Source organism: Ceratotherium simum, unplaced genomic scaffold (genome assembly GCF_057802395.1).
Source record: "Ceratotherium simum simum isolate JZ-2026a unplaced genomic scaffold, ASM5780239v1 HiC_scaffold_44, whole genome shotgun sequence".
NCBI classification, from domain to species: Eukaryota; Metazoa; Chordata; class Mammalia; order Perissodactyla; family Rhinocerotidae; genus Ceratotherium; species Ceratotherium simum.
In genome coordinates, this window is record NW_028261260.1 from 937021 (window position 1) to 956224 (window position 19204).

General features: G+C 39.6%; 1 long non-coding RNA gene across 4 annotated transcripts in view; it reads left to right on the forward strand.

Moving 5' to 3' along the window:
- The first annotated feature begins 3476 nt into the window (after positions 1–3476).
- The window catches only part of LOC147911266 (uncharacterized), a 46331-nt gene continuing 30603 nt past the window's right edge, over positions 3477–19204 (forward strand). For 2 of the 4 annotated variants that reach the window (XR_015551328.1, XR_015551330.1), the window contains exons 1-2: positions 3481–4540; positions 8435–16685. This is a non-coding gene — a long non-coding RNA (uncharacterized LOC147911266). Of the gene's footprint in view, positions 4541–8434; positions 16686–19204 lie in introns of all 4 variants that reach the window. The other 2 variants (XR_015551331.1, XR_015551329.1) reach the window with 2 other exon arrangements.

Consider the following 19204-nt stretch of genomic DNA (forward strand, 5'->3'; position numbering starts at 1 on the left):
GTACTATGTTGAACAGGAGTGGTGAGAGTGGGCAGCCCTGCCTCGTTCCCGTTCTCAGAGGAATGGCTTTCAGTCTTTCCCCGTTGAGTATGATGTTAGCTGTGGGTTTGTCATATATGGCCTTTATTATGTTGAGGTACTTTCCTTCTATTCCCATTTTATTGAGAGTTTTTATCATAAATGGATGTTGTATCTTGTCAAATGCCTTCTCTGCGTCTATTGAGACGATCATGTGGTTTTTATTCTTTGTTTTGTTGATGTGATGTATCACGTTGATTAATTTGCGGATGTTGAACCATCCCTGCGTCTCTGTTATAAATCCCACTTGATCATGGTGTATGATCTTTTTAACACGTTGTTGTATTCGGTTAGCCAATATTTTGTTGAGGATTTTTGCATCAATGTTCATCAGCGATATTGGCCTGTAATTTTCTTTCTTTGTATTGTCTTTGGTTTTGGTATCAGGGTGATGTTGGCCTCAGAATGATTCAGGAAGTGTTCCATCTTCCTCTATTTTTTGGAATAGTTTGAGGAGGATGGGTATTAAATCTTCTTTGAATGTTTGGTAAAATTCACTGGAGAAGCCATCTGGTCCTGGACTTTTATTTTTTGGGAGGTTTTTGATTACTATTTCAATCTCTTTACTTGTTATTGGTCTATTCAGATTCTCCATTTCTTCTTGGTTCAATTTTGGGAGGTTGTATAAGTCTAAGAATTTATCCATTTCTTCTAGATTGTCCAATTTGTTGGCATATAATTTCTCATAGTATTCTCTTATAATCCTCTGTATTTCCATGGTATCCGTTGTAATTTCTCCTCTTTCATTTCTAATTTTATTTACTTGAGCCTTTTCTCTTTTTTTCTTAGTAAGCCTGGCTAAGGGTTTGTCTATTTTGTTTATCTTCTCGAAGAACCAACTCTTTGTTTCATTAATCCTTTCTACTGTTTTTTTGGTCTCAATATCATTTATTTCTGCTCTGATTTTTAAAGATTTTTATTTATTTTTTGCCCCCCAAAGCCCCAGTACATAGTTGTCTGTCACAGCTGCACATCCTTCTAGTTGCTGTATGTGGGACTCGGCCTCAGGCTGGACAGAGAAGTGGTGTCTTGATGCACACCCGGGATCCGAACCCGGGCCGCCGGCATCGCAGCGCGCGCACTTAACCACCAAGCCACAGGGTCGGCCCTCTGCTCTGATTTTTATTATTTCTCTCCTTCTGCTGGCTTTGGGCTTTGTTTGTTCTTCTTTTTCTAGTTCTGTTAGGTGTAATTTAAGGTTGCCTATTAGGGCTTTTTCTTGTTTGTTAAGGTGGGCTTGTATCGCTATGAGTTTCCCTCTCAGGACCGCTTTTGCTGCATCCCATATGGTTTGATATGGCATGTTATCATTTTCGTTTGTTTCCAGATAGTTTTTGATTTCTCCTTTAATTTCATCAATGATCCATTGGTTGTTCAGTAGCATGTTGTTTAATCTCCACATTTTTGTCACTTTCCCAGTTTTTTTTTCCTGGTTCATTTCCAGTTTCATAGCCTTATGGTCTGAAAAGATGCTTGTTATGATTTCAAGCTTCTTAAATTTATTGAGGCTTGCTTTGTTTCCCAACATATGGTCTATCCTAGAGAATGTTCCATGCGCGCTTGAGAAGAATGTGTAGTCAGCTGTTTTTGGGTGGAGTGCTCTGTATATGTCTACTAGGTCCATCTCGTCCAGTTTTTCATTTAAGTCTAATATTTCTTTATTAACTTTTTGTCTGGATGATCTATCCATTGCTGTAAGTGGGGTGTTAAGATCCCCTACTATTATTGTGTTGTTGTTGATTTCTCCTTTTAGGTTTGTTAATAGTTGTTTTATGTACATTGGTGCTCCTATGTTGGGTGCATATATATTTATAAGTGATATGTCTTCTTGATGGAGTGTCCCTTTTATCATTATATATTTCCCTTCTTTGTCTTTCTTAACCTGTTTTATCTTGAAGTCTACTTTGTCTGATATGAGTATGGCAACACGTGCTTTCTTTTGTTTGCCATTAGCTTGGAGTATTGTCTTCCATCCTTTCACTCTGACCCTGTGCTTGTCTTTAGTGCTAAGATGTGTTTCCTGAAGGCAGCATATTGTTGGGTCTTGCTTTTTAATCCATCCTGCCACTCTGTATCTTTTGATTGGAGAGTTCAATCCATTTACCTTTAAGGTAATTATTGAAATATGAGGGCTGAATGTTGTTGTTTTGTCACTTATTTTCTGGTTCTTTTGCATTTCCTTTGTTTCTTGTCCCATTTGTTTTGGACTGCCAATTCAGTTTGGTTGTTCTGTCTTATGATTCTTCTAGTTTTCTCTTTGTTTATCATATGTGGTTTTGCTTTGATTATTTGTTTAGTGGTTACCTTGAGGTTTGGGCAAAAAATCTTGTGTATGAGATAGTCCATTATCTGATAGCCTCCTATTTCCTTATACTAAGTCAATTCAGTCACTTTCCTCTTCCCCTTCTAAGTTTTTCTTGCTATACCTTATTCTATCTTGTGTTGTGGCTGTGTGTTTACAGTGATGAGGTTAAATTTATTTTTGGTGAATTTCTTCCTTTGATCTTTGAGTTTAGTATTTAAGTGGTTGCTAACCTATTCTGGTAAAGATCTATTATTTCTCTGATTTTGTCTACCTACTTTTCTCCTTACTCCAAGCTTTGTGTTCCCTTTCTCTTCTTTTTTTCAGGCCTGAGGGCCTTCTTGAGTATTTCTTGTAGTGGGGGTCTCGTGGCCATGAACTCCCTTAGCTTTTGTTTATCTGGGTGAGTTACTATTTCTCCATCATATTTGAAGGATATTTTTGCTGGATAGAGTATTCTTGGCTGAAAGTTTTTGTCTTTTAGTATTTTGAATATATCATTCCAGTCTCTTCTAGCCTGAAAAGTTTCTGTTGAGAAATCTGCTGAGAGCCTGATGGGAGTTCCTTTGTACGTTATTTTTTGTTTTTGTCTAGCTGCCCTTAATATTGTTTCTTTGTCATTGACCCTGGCTAGCCTTACCACTAGGTGTCGTGGTGAAGGCCTTTGTCTGTTAATATAAATAGGTGTCCTGTTGGCTTCGCTTACTGGTATTTCCTGGTCCTTCCCCAGATTTGGGAAATTTTCAGCTATTATTTCCTTGAATAGGCTCTCTGTTCCTCTTTCCCTCTCCTCTCCCTCAGGAATACCTATAATTCTTATGTTACATTTTCTAATAGAGTCAGATATTTCTCAGAGTCTTTCTTCATTTCTTTTTAGTCTTAATTCTCTCTCTTCTTCCATCTGGAGTATATCTGTATTTCTATCCTCTAAAGTACTAATTCTTTCCTCCATATTGTCAGCTCTGTTCTTTAAAGATTCCAGATTCTCCTTTATCTCCTCCATTGTGTTCTTCATCTCCATCAGCACTGATTGGTTTTTCTTTATGATTTCAATCTCTTTTGTGAAGAAACTCCTAATCTCATTGAATTGTTTGTCTGTGTTGTCTCGTATTTCGTTGAGTGTTTTTATGATAGCTACTTTGAAATCTCTGTCATTTAGTTTATGGATTTCTGTGTCTTCGGGGTTGATTTCTGGGTGCTTGTCATTTTGTTTCTGGTCTGGTGATTTCATATATTTTTGCATTGTGGTTCCTGTGTTGGTTTTGATTTTCCTCATCCTGGAAGTCTCTGGTTGCAATTTCCACCTGCCGCCACTGTCTGGTGGTAAAGGGCTGTGTAGTCTAAGCCCCCTGCACTCTGCCCCAGTTTTTCTGCTGCGATCCGCAGTTTTGTTCGTTTGTTTTTTTTTTCCCGCTGCGATCCACGGGTCCAGTCCAGTTTGTTCAGGTCTGCCTCGGATCGCTATGTCTGGTCGAGCTGCAGACTCTGGGTTTCGGGGAGGGGGGAGCTCTCTCTTTTGCCCTCTGGGTCTCTGACGTGGGAGGCTTCTCGTTCGCCCCTCTTTATCCACTCTCTGGGGTGCTCAGATGTTGATGGTAGCCCTGTGGCTCCTCTGAGTCCTCTGTGCGGGAGTTTCCCACTGGCTGAGAGAGCCCGAAGAGCTACAGTTTTCCCGCCGAGGGCCGCCCCTCCCCCCTCTCTGGGAGCCGCGCGGACCGGGATCGCTGATCTGATGGGGAGGGAGCGGAGTTCTCCTTACCTCTCCCCACTTCCTCCGGGGGCCCAGCACGTTCCGCTCTCAGATGTGCGGCAGTGTGGATCCCTCCGCTCTAGGTTTTCACTGTGTGGGATTCCGTTGTTGGTCTGTGGCTGTTGCTTTTGTTGTATCTTGTGGGGGAAGAGTTCACGGGAAAGCTCACTCCGCCATGATGCTGACGTCACTCCTTGACTTTTTTTATAGTATGTAATTCTTTCATAATTAGAAAAATGAGTGATGTGACCGTTTGGTGCAGGGCAATACTATTATGTTCCCCAGTCTCTGTACTGTATGTTACTGCACAGCACGGACTGTAGGAGAAAGCCCAGAGGAGCAATGAAGACAAAGAAGACATGACACCTGCAAAAAGTCAGTGGAGTATTTCTACATAACAAACCTTCCAGGTGAGTGATGGTCAGTATCTTCCACTGCTCCAGCTCTCACAATAAACCTAGAACCTGCCCAGGGTAAGCTGGAGGACCACGCCTGACTAGTCCACTCCCTGCATGGGGCCGGTTTGTGCAGGGTGACTGTCATCAAGCAGACAATGGACTCAGGTTGGGGCGTGTGCCTTTGGAGAGGATGGCAGAGAGGCACAAATTGGAACGCCAGCTAAGTGCACACACCTGAGAGGCGGAGTTCCAAGTGGAGACTCAAAATATACCAAGAAACTGTGTGAAGTGAAGGAAGCACTCGACCTCTCTGAGCCTCAGTGTTCCCCCCTGTAAAATGGGGATCACAGGCCTACTTCACAGAGCTGTTGGGGAAGATACATAAAAGTGCCTGTGACAGTCAGTGTCACATTATTAACAAAGTCGTCTCCGACTTCAGAAAATCAATGAAAAGAATAATGTTGATGAGACCAAAGACAAGATGCCCAGCTTCGTTACCAGCCCCAGCAGCATGAGAATGAGAGGAGCTCCGAGTAAGCAGGGTTCTTCACAGCTCCACTGGAGAGGATGAACATGGGCTACACCAAGATAAGGGGCTGTTGTACAGTGACACGTGTAGTGAGAGTGGGTCCCTAAAGATACTGTGAAATAGTGTTACACACAGTGGCTCCTAGGAAACAACTACAAAGCAATGAATGCAGCAGATAGGAGTGGGAATGGGGCAAGCAGAGGAGGGTCAGAGCTACAAAATCTGACGGAAGACACTGAACCACGACGAGTGCCCAGCTCTGTCAACAGCTGCTGTGGTTGCGCCAGGAGATCAAACGTTTGAGACAGCCATTGTGGGGACTGCTGGGAGCACAGTTGTCACTGCGGCCACACCTCAACAGCAGTGCATCGGAGCACACACACCCCGAGACTTTCCTCTCCATTAATCCTTGTTTTAAGATGATGAATATCCTCATGTTACAATGTTTCCTTCCAACACTTGTGGACGAGTGTCATCAGAACCCCCTGAAGAGGGCACAGGCCAGAGTAGGATGGAACACTGGGGGCTGGGGGAGGGGCGCTGCACCTGACTACACGGACTATCACCTGGGCCTATTGAACACGAGAGAAGAACCCGAGGATGTGGTCTAATGAGACTTCCCTGTCTTGCCACATTCAGAGACACTACACACTTTCTCATCCTTTCTTTACAAAAATGTTAAAGAATTCATGTGTCATTAATTCATACAGAGGCAAATTCTTGACAAAGTGACAGGGTCCAGTTTCCATGACCAGGTTTTTCAGTTGCTTTGATAATATCCCACATTCAGAAATTGGAAATGTAACCTATTGGGATGTATAATATAAACAGGGACTTTTTTTCCTGTAGATCAACGCCCAGATTTTTAGGGACGACATAAATCATGAAAGCTGCTAACCATTCCTCCACACGTTTCAATAAGACTTTTAAGTTAATTTACCAATCTCAGGAAAAGATAACTTGGCAATTCAAATTTTTTGTTTCTGCATTCAAGCGTACAGTACAGCCAAGAGAATGAGCAGAAAAAAATTAACAGGAAGGTCTTGCTTGCATTTTATCTTTTGCAAATAAGCAGGATATTTTATGCTCTATTCCTTTCACCACTCTAATCAATTTTTAAAGAATATGGTACCTCTGACTATCCCTAGGCATGTTTATCCGGGAACCTTGTCAGAATTCAAAGCAGAGATGTTAAAGCTGACGGGTTTCAAATGCTGCCCAAGTGCTGTCTACCTTGAACGTCCCTCTCCCAAAGCTGGATGACTGGTCTCTTCCTGAGTGATCAGAGTCGCCACCCGTGTCCCTGAGAGACTGGCCACTCATGCCTGAGCTGAGATTAGGTGATCAATCTAAAGGGCAAAATGCTTAAGCTATTCTCATCTTAAGGTTGCTATTTTGGAGGCCACTGCACTGGAATGCGTTGGTGAAAACGGCCTACTAGATACTTGCCTGGGAATTGGGTTGTTCTCCTCTGCTCTTAGCGGATCCTGGGGAAACCAATGATTAACCTCACAGATGCCTCAACTTCCATATCTGCAAAAAAGGCAAGCAACAGCCAATGTTACCACCCTGCAAAGCTCTTAAGTTGTACTTGCAAGAGCGGCCACAAGAGCGAATCTCTCTCAAAAGCTGATGAAAGGATGGCACTTTGGCTGGAGAAGGCAGAGGGCAGCAGGCAAAGTGGAAAGTTTCTGGGATGTCAAACCAGTTCCCATAGGCAGTTTAGAGAAGCACCTGGCCCTGGACTAGGTAGGAGGCTGTGGAAAGACCCACAGGCACGCAGGTGGGAGGAGGAATCAAGCAATGGAGGGAGGCGGTGTGGAAGAGGCACGAGTCCGACTTCAATTTTGGACAAAACCAGTTGCACGCTGCAGGCCCTTGGCTGCCCATGCAGCCGCCACATCCTCCTAACTCCCTGGTCCCGCTCATCCCGTGGCATCCCTCCGGGACTCAGCCCACGTGCAGCGGGTGCAGGACCAGAGTCCTGAGTCAAGGGCGGTTTGGCCCTCGGCCAAGCGCACACCGCCCTGCTCCTCCCCCCGGGGTTAGGCACCGCCCCATGCCCACAGCCTCCTGGGATTTGTAGTCCTGTAGTCCTGCAAGCTCCCAGCTGGGAGCGGTTAAGAGACAAAAGCTCCCAGCATACACAGCTAGGGGCCCCAACTCCCACCTTGTCCCCCCGCCCCTGGTCCCCATCCCTCTGCTTCTCCACCCCACCCTCTACCCCGCCTCTTCTCTATACCATGACCACTCTCTATGCCCTGCCCACCCCCCAGAGTATGCGCAGTGTGGTTGGGCTGCATCCCTTGAGGCCGGCACTCAGGTAGGGGTGGGGCTCACCAGCCTGGCTATTGCTGAGGATGCTTGCAGCCCTCGTGGAAACTTCCTGGCCAGTATTTGAAGTGTAAATTCAATATCTAAAATGGAAATACTGGGTGCCTGGGATTCTGGAATTTGCCTTTTCAAGGCCACCTGTCCTACCATCCCCTCCATCCCTCCAGGTTGCCATGATCCTCCCTCTGGCTCCCGTGGTCAAGGTCGCTGCAGAGATCCTTCCTTTGGACCTCGCCCACCTGAAGGGCCCATACCCATCATAAAAACTCAAAGCCATGACACTTGCCAAATTGAGCCAAAAATGGAAAGACCCAGGGGGCCACGCAAGGGTGAGGGCATTAATAGATACTTGGAAGTATTAAAATCCATCTGAAGATGCCATGAGTGAACATGTTCCACTTTAAAACAAAACACTGCTGTTATTCTGAGATATTGAGTTAGGATCTTTGTGGAAATATGCAGGATTTAAAGTGTTTATTGATGTATAACATGAGTACAGAAATATATGCAGAAGTCATCCATGTAAACCTCAAAGAATTATTACAAAGTGAACACACTTGTGTGACCAAGAACTAGCACCAGCTTCACTCAGGCGCTGACAATCCCTTTCTCCCTCCTTCCTCCCAAAAGGTAACCGATATCTTACCAGCAAACACTGTATATCGAGTTTGTCTTCTTATACGAGTGTTTTATTACAGAACAATTTAAACAATATACAAAATAAACAAAATAGCATAGTAGGCCCGTCACCCAGCTTCAACAACTACTAATTGTCTGCCAATTTTGTTTCATCCACACTCCATCCCATTCCCACCTCACTTTATTAATCTTTTAGTCCTTTGTGTGTGGGGGGGGTAAGATGTATGCACACTGAAAGGCACAACTCTCAACTGTACAGTTTTGGCAAATAAACATGCCCATATAACCTTCACCCCTTTAAGAATAGAATAGTTCCATCACCCCCAGAAAACTCTTTCCTCTTCCTTCCCAGGCAATTTTTTCTTTCCCCCGAGGCAAACACTGTTCTGATTTTTTCATCATAGGTTCATCTTGGCTGAAATCATCCCACGTGTTTTGTTTTCTGTCCAGCTTGCCTCCCTCGGCACGAGGTTGATGAGACTCACCCAGCATGTGTGTGTCAGCGTTTGCTCCTTGGCACGGCTGAGGGCGTTCTGCTCTGTGGATGCCCCACAGTGCGCTCGTCTTCCTCCTGGGGACGTGCAGGTCATCTCCTGTGAACATTCTTGTACAAACCCTTTTTTTTGCTGCTTAATTCCTTTATTAGCATTTAAGTGACACACCTTTGCATTTTATAGTGGTTGGTCCAGATTACAATATGCATCTTTAACATATCACAGCCTACCTAGACTTAATAGTGCACCAGTTTAATCAATGTAAAATATGGAAGCCTTGCTACAGAACAGTTCCATTTACCTATGTCTGTCCCTTATGCTATTGTTGTCATAAGTTTTACATCTACCCATGTTATAAATCCCACAATACAGTGTTATAATTTTTGCTTTAAATAGTCATAGGTCTTTTAAAGAAATTAAGAGAAAAAATTTAAGTATTTGGAGGGAGATGCTTTGAGGCTCTGCAAATGTACTGTTTCTTCTTTAAGTTTCACCCACAGTTTTTGCATTCATCAATCAGTCTTGCTCACAGTAATTTTTGTGTGTGTGTGAGGGAGATTAGTCCTGAGCTAACATCCATGCTAATCCTCCTCTTTCTGCTGAGGAAGACCGGCTCTGAGCTAACATCTATTGCCAATCCTCCTCCTTTATTTTTTGCCCCAAAGCCCCAGTAGATAGTTGTATGTCATAGTTGCACATCCTTCTAGTTGCTGTATGTGGGACGAGGTTTCAGCATGGCCAGAGAAGCGGTGCGTCGGTGGGCGCCCGGGATCCAAACCCGGGCCACCAGTAGCGGAGCGCGCGCACTTAACCGCTAAGCCACCAGGCCGGCCCTTGCTCACAGTAATTATTACTGTGGTGTTTTAGTGGCGATTTTCTATTTCATGCTATCCAGCCACGTTTATTATTTGGAATTCTGTAAGGAAGATTCCGCCCCTACTTCTCCCTTCCTTCTTCCTCTCTTTCTCTCTTTCTCTCATTCTTTTTTTTCTCTTTCTTTCTTCCTTTCTTATTTAATCTATTTTATATCAGTATAGACTCATGGATATTTATTTTGTTCTCTGGGTAAGAATCCAATGCCACCATTATTTATTTTGTTGCTCACAATTTTCCAGCTTGAGCCATTGGGAAGTCTTTCAGATTGATTCCTTTTGACACATCTCATCATTTTCTGTGTTTTGTTAAAGCACTTTCCTACTTTCTGGCACTACAGGATGTTCCCGGTTCATCTTGTATTTTCCATCTCCAGTCCTAGAATTAGCCACTTCTCCAAGAAAACCTGCTTCTTTTAATTGGAGAATGATATAAACCCAGATCTGGGAACTAGGTGTGCTCATTGATACTAGAGTGTCACTGCTTCTAGACCCACTCAGCAGAGCTTGGAAATGTATGTATGAATAGAAACTCAGGTATACACATCTATCTATTGATGTATCCATCTATCTATCAATCTAACTATCTATCTGGATAGATATATTAAAAGAGACATGGATTCATACTGATACTTCCAACTCCAATCCAGCACCACAGAGTTTATTCTAGCATTCTCCTTTTGTTTATATGTAACTTCTTTTACCAACAGTGAGAAACTTAACTCCAGTTATATACAATATATTTACTAATGTGTCAACTAGTTTCAGAATCGCTAATCCATACCCTTATGAAAAACACATTTATCACCTAGTGTACAGTGTTTGTGTCCAGTACTTTAGTTTTACAGTATTCCATCAAAACACTGTCTTCCAAAGTTACTTAGGTCAGGACCTTTCATCCCCACCCCTTCTGTGTGGTTATGTCACATGCTTGTAATACAGTGAGGTTCATTTGTCACTGCATTCCATCTGAGTTCCCCAGCATCCTGATTGATTTTTAAAATTTGCAGAGTAAAATTCACTCTTTGTAGTGTACAGTTCTATGGGTTTTGACAACTTTATGGTCATGTATCCACCTCCACAGTACCATACAGAGCTGTTTTTTCACCCCTAAAATTCTCTCATACTGTCTCTTTGTAGTCAACCGCTTCCCCCACTCCATCCCTTGGCAACCACTGATCACTTTGCATCCCTGTAATTCTGCCTTTTCTAGAAAGTCATATAAATGGAATTATATACCATATAGCCTTTTGAATCTGGCTTCCTTCACTTAGAGAAATGCATCCAAGATTCATCCATCTTGTTGTGTGAATCAAGAGTTTATCCTTTTTATTGCCAAGTACTATTCTAATGTCCCGATGCACCACAGTTTCTTTCTCCATTCACCTGATGAAGGACATTTAGTTTATTTCCAGCTTTTGGCAATTATGAATAAAATGGCTATAAAGATTCACACAAAGGTTTTTGTTTAAACATGAGTTTTCAATTTGCGTCAGTAAATCTCTAGGAGTGGGATATCTGAGTCATATAATAAGTGTATGTTTAACTTTATAAGAACCTGCTCAACTGTTTTCCGAATGCAACTATCATGTTGCATTCCCAGTTCTAGTTGCTCGTAGTCCTCACCAGCACTTGGTATTTGCAATTTTATTTTTTATTTTAGCCACTAATAGGTGTGTGGTATCTTATTGTGGCTTCTGCTTCCTTTATGAAAGTGAGTTCTGCTAAATATAGAATCCTGTGTTGACTTTTGAGTTTTCTTTCTGCACTTGAAAGATGTCATTTTGTTATTGATTTGTTTCTTTTGTTTTTGATAATGTATCATCCATCATTCACATTATTTCTCCCTGTATGTAATGTCTTCCCCTGTATATATCTATTTCCCTGACTGCTTTCAAGATTTCCCTTTTATCTTTGGATTTTAGCAGCTTGACTATCACGTGCCTAAGTATGGTTTTAATTTGTATTTTATTTTGTGTGTTTCCTGACTTTCTTGGATCTAAAATTTAAGACTTTCCACCAAATTTTGGAAATTATGCTATTACTTATTGATTTGCCTTTCTGCCTCATTTAATTTTTCTGTCTCTCCCCTCTCTGCTGGGGACTCAATCATCTCACAGGTTGTAAGGCTCTCTTCATTTTTCTTCAAAATTTTTACATTCTTTTCTTCAGACTGGATAATTTCTATTGCCCTATTTTCATGTTTCTTCTACTGTTTCTAATCTAATGGTAAACTCAAAGGTATTTTTTAATTTCATCTTCCTATTTGGTTCTCTTTTGTAATTTCCATTTCTCTGCTGAGTTTCCACATCTGTTCATTCATTATGAGAATATTTTTGTTTACCACCATGATCGTCTTTATAATAGCTACTTTCTTATGCTTGTTTGCTAATTGCAACACCTTGGGGATAGCTTCTACTGCCTGCTTTTGCTCATATATGGATTGCACTTTCCTATTTCTTCAAATCTCATGATTTTTTAAATTGTGTACTGGAAACCATGAATGATAGTTAAAGAGCCTCTGGATTCTATTGTATCCCTTTGAAGAGTGTTGTTGTTTTTCTAGCAGGGAGTTAACTTGGCTGGACTGAAACTCCAATCCTATCTCTTTTACAGTGAGCATAGCTGAAATCCTCATTCAGTTCTTTCATCTTCCAACTGTTTTTACACTAGGCCCTCTGGGGCCTACCCTGCATGTGTGTTGTTCAAAGATCTGCCAATTTGGTGTGTGTAGGGGGGAGACATTCATACTTATTTTGAGATTTTCCTCTTTGTGGGTCCCTCTCTTCCTGAATTTCTCCCCTAAATTTCCAGCTACTCTGCCAGCCCCAAAATACATCCTCTAACATTACAAGTAAGACTGTAGTTTCTCCCCTGTCTGGGCCGTGTACAGATTTTGGAATGCTTTGAGGTAAAAGACTCAAGCTTGCAAATATCTCCTGGTGCAATTCCCATCATTTAAGGGAAGACTCCCTCTCAGTTCTGCTTGCTTTGGAAGAGATTTATACATACACACATATACACATTTATTATATGTGTATTACATATAGATACATGATTCTCTATAAATATATATAATATTTTATGCAGATTTTATCATTGTTATCTGTGAGAGTGTTAGTTCAACATGCTACTCCACCATTACTGGAAGCCAGACCTCGGTTTTGTTTCTTTTTTGGATTTTATATAAATGGAATTATAAAATATATAGCCTTTTGAATATAATTTCTTTTATGCCACATTATGGTTTTGATATTTATCCATGCTATTGCATGTAGCTAGTGTTTGTTTATTTGTTGAAAATAATTAATTTTTTTAAATGGTCATAAAATATGCATAACATAAAATTCACCATTTTAACCATTTTTAAGTGTACAGTTCAGTGACATTCAGTACATTCACATTATTGTGTAGTTATAACCTCCAACCATCCACAGACCTACTTTCACCTTGCACTGAAACTTTGTGCCCATTAAGCAACAACTCTCTGTTGTCTCTCCCTCTTGCCCCTGGGAACCACCATTCTCCTTTCTATTCCTATGAATTTGACTACTCTAAGTACCTTATATGAGTGGAATCATACAGTATTTTTCCTTTTGTGGCTGGCTTTATTTCACTTAGCATAAAGTCCTTAAGGTTCATCCATGTCATAGCATGTGTCAGAAATCCTTCCTTTTTAAGGGTGAATGGTATTCCACTGTGTGTATCCACCACATTTTTTTTGTCAATTCATCCGTTGATGGACACCTGGCTTGCTTCCAGCTTCTGGCTATTTTGAATAACACTGTTAACAACACGGGTGTACGTATATGTCTTTATACCTCTGCATTGAGTTCTTTTGAGTGTATACCTATAAATAGTGTTCTGAGATTCATTTTCTCCCATGTGGGAGGGTTCCCCAGACCTCCAACAAGCAATTCTTGGGATGTCAGCTGGTCGTCAGATAATTCAACTCAATTTGATGCTGTCAACCCAGAGATACATCAGATTCCACAGGTTGAGGGCTCAATCCTATAAGACTGCACACCCACCCAACCTCACCTCAACTTCAGATGCCAGTTAGAAGCCCAGGCTGTTACCTGTACTTCTGACTGACTGGCTATAAACCAGAGGTTCCCACAACCTCCTCCTTGGGTTTGATTAATTTTCTAGAGTGGCTCACAATACTCAGAGAAACATTTACTAGATCACTAGTTTATTATAAAAGGATATAACTCAAGAACAGCCTGATGGAAGTGGCTCATAGGGAAAGGTATGTGAGAAAGGGCACAGAGCTTTTATGCCATCTCCAGGTGCACCACTCTCCAGGCACTCCTTGTCATTGGCAACCTGGAAGCTCTCTGAACCTCCTTCTATTGGGATTTTTATGGAGGATCCCACATGTAGGCATGATCAATTATTAACTCAGTGTCCAGCCCCTCTCCCCTCTCTGGAGGATAAGGAGTAGAGCTAAACATTCCAAGCTTCTAATCAGGGCTTGGTCTGTCTGGTGACCAGCCCCCATCCAGGAGCCATCCAGGAGCCCACCCAGAGTTGCCTCAATAGAACAAAAGATTCTCCTAGTGTTCTTATCACTTAGGAAATTACAAGGGTTTTAGGAGCTCTGTGTCAGGGATGGAGTCAAAGACAAATATTAGAACAAGAGATGCTACTAGTATTCTTATCATTTTGAAAATGACAAGGGTTTTAGGAGTTCTGTGCCAGGAACTGGAGGAAGAGACCAATAAATATATTTTCTATTATTTCAGAACCCATAAGTGGAATTGCTAGATCATATGGTAATTCTATTTTTAATTTTTGAAGGAACTACCATACTGTTTTCCACAGTTTTATATTCTCACCATCAGAGTACAAGGGTTCCAATTTCTCAACATTCTTGCCAACATGTTATTTTCTGATTTTGTGATAGTAACTATCCTAATGGGTGTGAAGATGTATCTCATTGTGGTTTTATTTTGCATTTTCCTGATACTTAGTGACGTTGAGCATCTTTTCATGTGTGTACTGGCCATTTTTTATCTTCTTTGGAGAAATGTCTATTCAAGTCCTTTGTGCATTTTTAAATTGGGTTGTTTTTTTATTGTTGAGTTGTGGGAGTTCTTTATATATTCTAGATATTAATCCCTTATCAGATATGTGATTTGCAAATATTCTCAACCATTCTGTGGGTGGCCTTTTTACTCTGTTGATAGTATCTTGTGATACAGAAAACTTTTGCATTTTGATGAAGTCCAATTTGTTATTTTTTTTGTTGCTTATGTCTTTGGTGTCATATTAAAGAAATCACTGTTGGCAATGGCATTTGGACACAATGACACACAGATTTTACCCTGTGTTTTCTTCTAAGGATTTTATAGCTTCAACTCTAACATTCAAATCTTTGATCTATTTTGACTTAATTTTTGTATATGGTGTAAGGTAAGCATCCAACCTCATTCTTTTGCATGTGGGTATCCAGTTTTCCCAGCACCATTTGTTGAAAAACTTATCCTTTCTCCAATGAATGGTCTTTGCACCCTTGTCAAAAATCATTTGACCGTATATGCAAAGGTTTATTTCTGGGCTCTCTATACTATTTCATTAGTATATTGTGTGTATTTATGCCAGTACCACACTGTTTTGATTACTTTGTAGTAAGTTTTGAAATCAGGAAGTATGAGTTCTCTAACTTTCTTCTTCTTTTTCTAGATTGTTTTGGCTATTCAGAGTGCCTTGAGAGTCCATAGGCATCTTAGGACAGATTTTTCTATTTTTGCAAAATCATCATTGAAACTTTTATCTTTTTGAATAAGTTGATTCTTAAGTATTTTACTCTTTTTGATGATATTGTAAATAAAAATGTAAAGTTTGTAGATTTCTTTTTCAGATTACTTATTATTAATGTATAGAAGAACAACTAATTTTTGCATGTTGATTTTGTATCCCACTACTCTGCAGAATTTATTAGTTCTAACAATTTTTTTGTGGAATTTTTAGGGGTTTCAACATATAAGATAATATTTGTAAACAAATATAATATTACTTCTTCCTTTCCAATTTGGATGCTATTTCTTTCTTTTTCTTGCCTAATTGCTTTGTCTGGAACTTCTAATACCATGTTGAATAGAAGTGGTGAATGTGGGCCTTCTTGCCATGTTCCTGATCTTAGAGGAAAAGCTTTCAGTCTTTCACCCTTGAATATGATGTTCTGTGTGAATTTCTATATATGGCTTTTATTATGTTGAAGTAGCTTCCTTTAACCCTGAAGGAATTTTAGTGTTTTAACATGAAAGCATGTTTAGTTTTGTCAAACGCTTTTTCTGCATCCATCGAGATGATCTTTTTATTTTTTCCTTCATTTTGTTAATGTGGTTTATTACATTGATTCATTTTCATATATTGAAACATCCTTGCATTCCAGGAATAAATCTCACCTAAAAATGATGTATAATCCTTTTAATATGCTGCTGAATTTGGTTTGTTACTATTTTATTGAGGATTTTTGTATCAATATTCATCAAAGATATTGTAGTTTTCTACAATAGAAATTGTACTTTTCTCTTCTATTGTATTCTATTGTAGTTTTCCATTTCTGTAGTTTCAAAGACCTGTCATTTTATTTTCTCTTAGCGTCTTTGGCTCTGATATCAGGATAGTGCTAACCCCACAGGATGACTTTAGAATAGTCTCTCCTCTTCAACTTTTTGAAAGAGTTTTAAAAGAATTGGTGTTATTTAATTAAAAAAAATGCTTTGTGCCCAGGAATAAATTCAGCATAAAATAAATACAAATAAATATTTTTTAAAAATGTGAAAAAGTTGTTTTCCTAAAATAAGTTAAAAATTAAGCAAGTACATCACTTACCACTTTATTTCTTAAAATTTTTAACCTAATAATAGGCATGAACAAATTGTTAGAATTAAAATGACTCAAGTGTTAATTTTCTTCATTGCAAATTTTCTGACAGAAGTATATGATGCCATCATGTATGACATCTTTTATGAAAAAATGGTCATTTTTTGTAGTATTTGAGAACATTATGAATTTTCCCAGTGGCCTCTGATATGCAAAGTTATCTTTTCAACATATATGTCTTATCATCATCCTTACCAAATTAACAAACTCTGTCAGGTGCTAATTAATCAACTACTTTTCATATGATTCAGGTTCTCCACCATTAATTTCCCTAACCATCAGGAAATTCTACAACTTCTCAAGATTAAGAATTTTACCTTACACTGTATTTCTCTCATGTGGTTTAAAACATCCAAAAATCATTGATAAACTGACCCTGCCCAAACTAAAGCATGGTGAATTATAAAAGATGGTCTCCATTAAGTGGGGAGGGATTTCAGGTTGAACTTAATTTTATAAGTGGTCAATTTATTACAGTGTATTGTTCTCTTATGTATTTCAATTCTTTTTTTAAAAAAGTGATAGTTGAGGGCACTTAGATAATAAAAAGTTGAGAAAATAAGGAACTGATATACTTTGTAAGCTTCAAATGTTTTCAAGCATAAGATACAATAAGAACTAAAACTAAGAAATGGCAGAGGAAATAGAGATAAGAGGATGAAATTGCAAAACTGAATCTATAATAATATCTCAATGGATAGCGTTGTGGTGCCAAGAAGGTGGTGAAGTCAAAGAATTCGTAAAGATGATAATAAACAGACTGCAAAGAAAAAAGATCGAAATTTTTATAGAGAGAATTTTTACAGCGATATTACAAATAGAGAACAGGGAAGAGAAGTTGGAGTGAGAGACTATCTGCTTGTTAAATTACTCCCACTGTAGAGAACAAAAAACCAATTTGCTGAAATCTTTGTTTCCCTCTATGACCCTATCTTTATCTGTAAAATCTCAGCTCTGAATCAAAGTCACAATCCAGCTTTTCCATCACTGGGGAACAGAGCATTTAAGCTCATCTGAAACCTCATCTGCCCAGCCTGTGAAATAAGGCTGGTCATCCATTCTCACAGAGGAGCCAACTGGAGGTAGGATTTTTGGTTCTGAATTCAGCTAAACATCTTCAAAGAATTGTATCTGGCCTTCCTCATCCAAGGCTATCAGTGAAGGGCTGGCTGGCTTTCAGAGAAGACCAATTCACAGTCAGCTGAGACATTTTCTGTTGAGCTTTCTAGAGAAGGCTGTGGGGCTTGTCAGTAAGAGTTGAATCTGTACGGGTTATATTTTTTAAATTTTATTCAGAGATTTATAAAGAAATTTATATGGTATTACTTATTATCAAGAAAAAATGTTGTCTATTCTCTGGTCATTTAAGCAAAATCCTCCTCTCAGGGCCCACCCATGGACAAAGCCCAGATTTAATCTCCAAGCGTCTGCCAGGCACACTGTGGTCAGTGGGAAGGTCTCAAGTTGGCAGCCTGTTCTCTTGTGTCCTGTGCTGGTACTTAATCTTCCATCTCTTCAGTGTACAACTAGACAGAGGCTCAAAGGACTTGACATTGGAGAAATGTACTTTTCATTGTCTTTAGACTTCCACACTTTTCAAAAAGACTCTCAGCATTTCCAGTAATTGTGCAGCAGTTTACCCAACACTAAGGTTCTTACTTTAAAAATTAAAATAAATAAACTTTGAAAAGGAAAAAAGTGATCTCTGCAATTTTGTACAGAATCTATATAATGGGTGCATCCTTATAAATGGAGGAAAGATAACAAATTTAACTCTTTTGGTTAGTTAACACAGAATTATATTTTATATATTACCAATTTTGAGATTATTTGTATTTAAAAATACTGCTTCAAACCTCTAAATCATTGTAAGTGGTACAGTCTGCCATCTGCTTTGGCTGAACAATTATATACAATAAGTCAGCCAAAACTCTTCCATTCCTGTATAATCTTATATGTGGGTGGTAATGGTTGGTTCTTATAGATTGTTTGAACACGTGCATATCACAAAATACAAGTGGCCATTAAAAATTAAAATGTTCACCAAATACAAGATTATCTGATTCCTAGAAAAAGAAAACAATACTGTAACATTAAGGCTAAAACTGTCAAAAAGGAAGCCAAGATACACTCAAGTCAAGCTTTTGCTGAAAAGTTAATTGGCTCATCTTTGAAACTTTGTCATGGTTATTGTGTAAGCAAGATACTTTCAGAGCCGAGAATATAGAAAGTGCTTATTGGTAAGTTAACATTGTGATCATTTATTTTGTAAATGTTAATATGAGAGATGTAATTCATTTTCTACTATATTCAGATTTTGAAGTTCTGCTAAATCTAAGGCCACATTACTGGCAAGTTGGGATACCTCTAGACATCTGAAAAATATGAGTCCTACACAGAAGCATATAAATTCTCTATTCATCAGGTTCTTTTTTTTTTTTTTTTTTTTTAAGATTTTATTTATTCAGTTTTTCCCCCCAAAGCCCCAGTAGATAGTTGTACGTCATAGGTTCACATCCTTCTAGTTGCTGTACGTGGGACTCGGCCTCGCGTTGGACGGAGAAGTGGTGCCTCGGGGCGCTCCCGGGATCCGAACCCGGGCCGCCAGCATCAGAGTGCGCGCACTTAACCGCTAAGCCACGGGGCCGGCCAACATCAGGTTCTAAATTCTAAAACATTCTAAGGTTTTGGAACAAACCAATGGCATTCCACGTTTACAGTAAGGCTGCATGTGCAATACATGATCCTATAGGAAGAGAAATCCAGATTTTAAATAAAAGAGATTGTGAACAAAAAATAAAGTATATTTTCACGTCTGAAAGGGGATTTCAAGAAAGAAGGGACTCTCAGAACATGTGGTAAGTGGTAAATAAGTTACCAAAGGGTCTCTAAAAGAGAACATATTGTGGAAAAA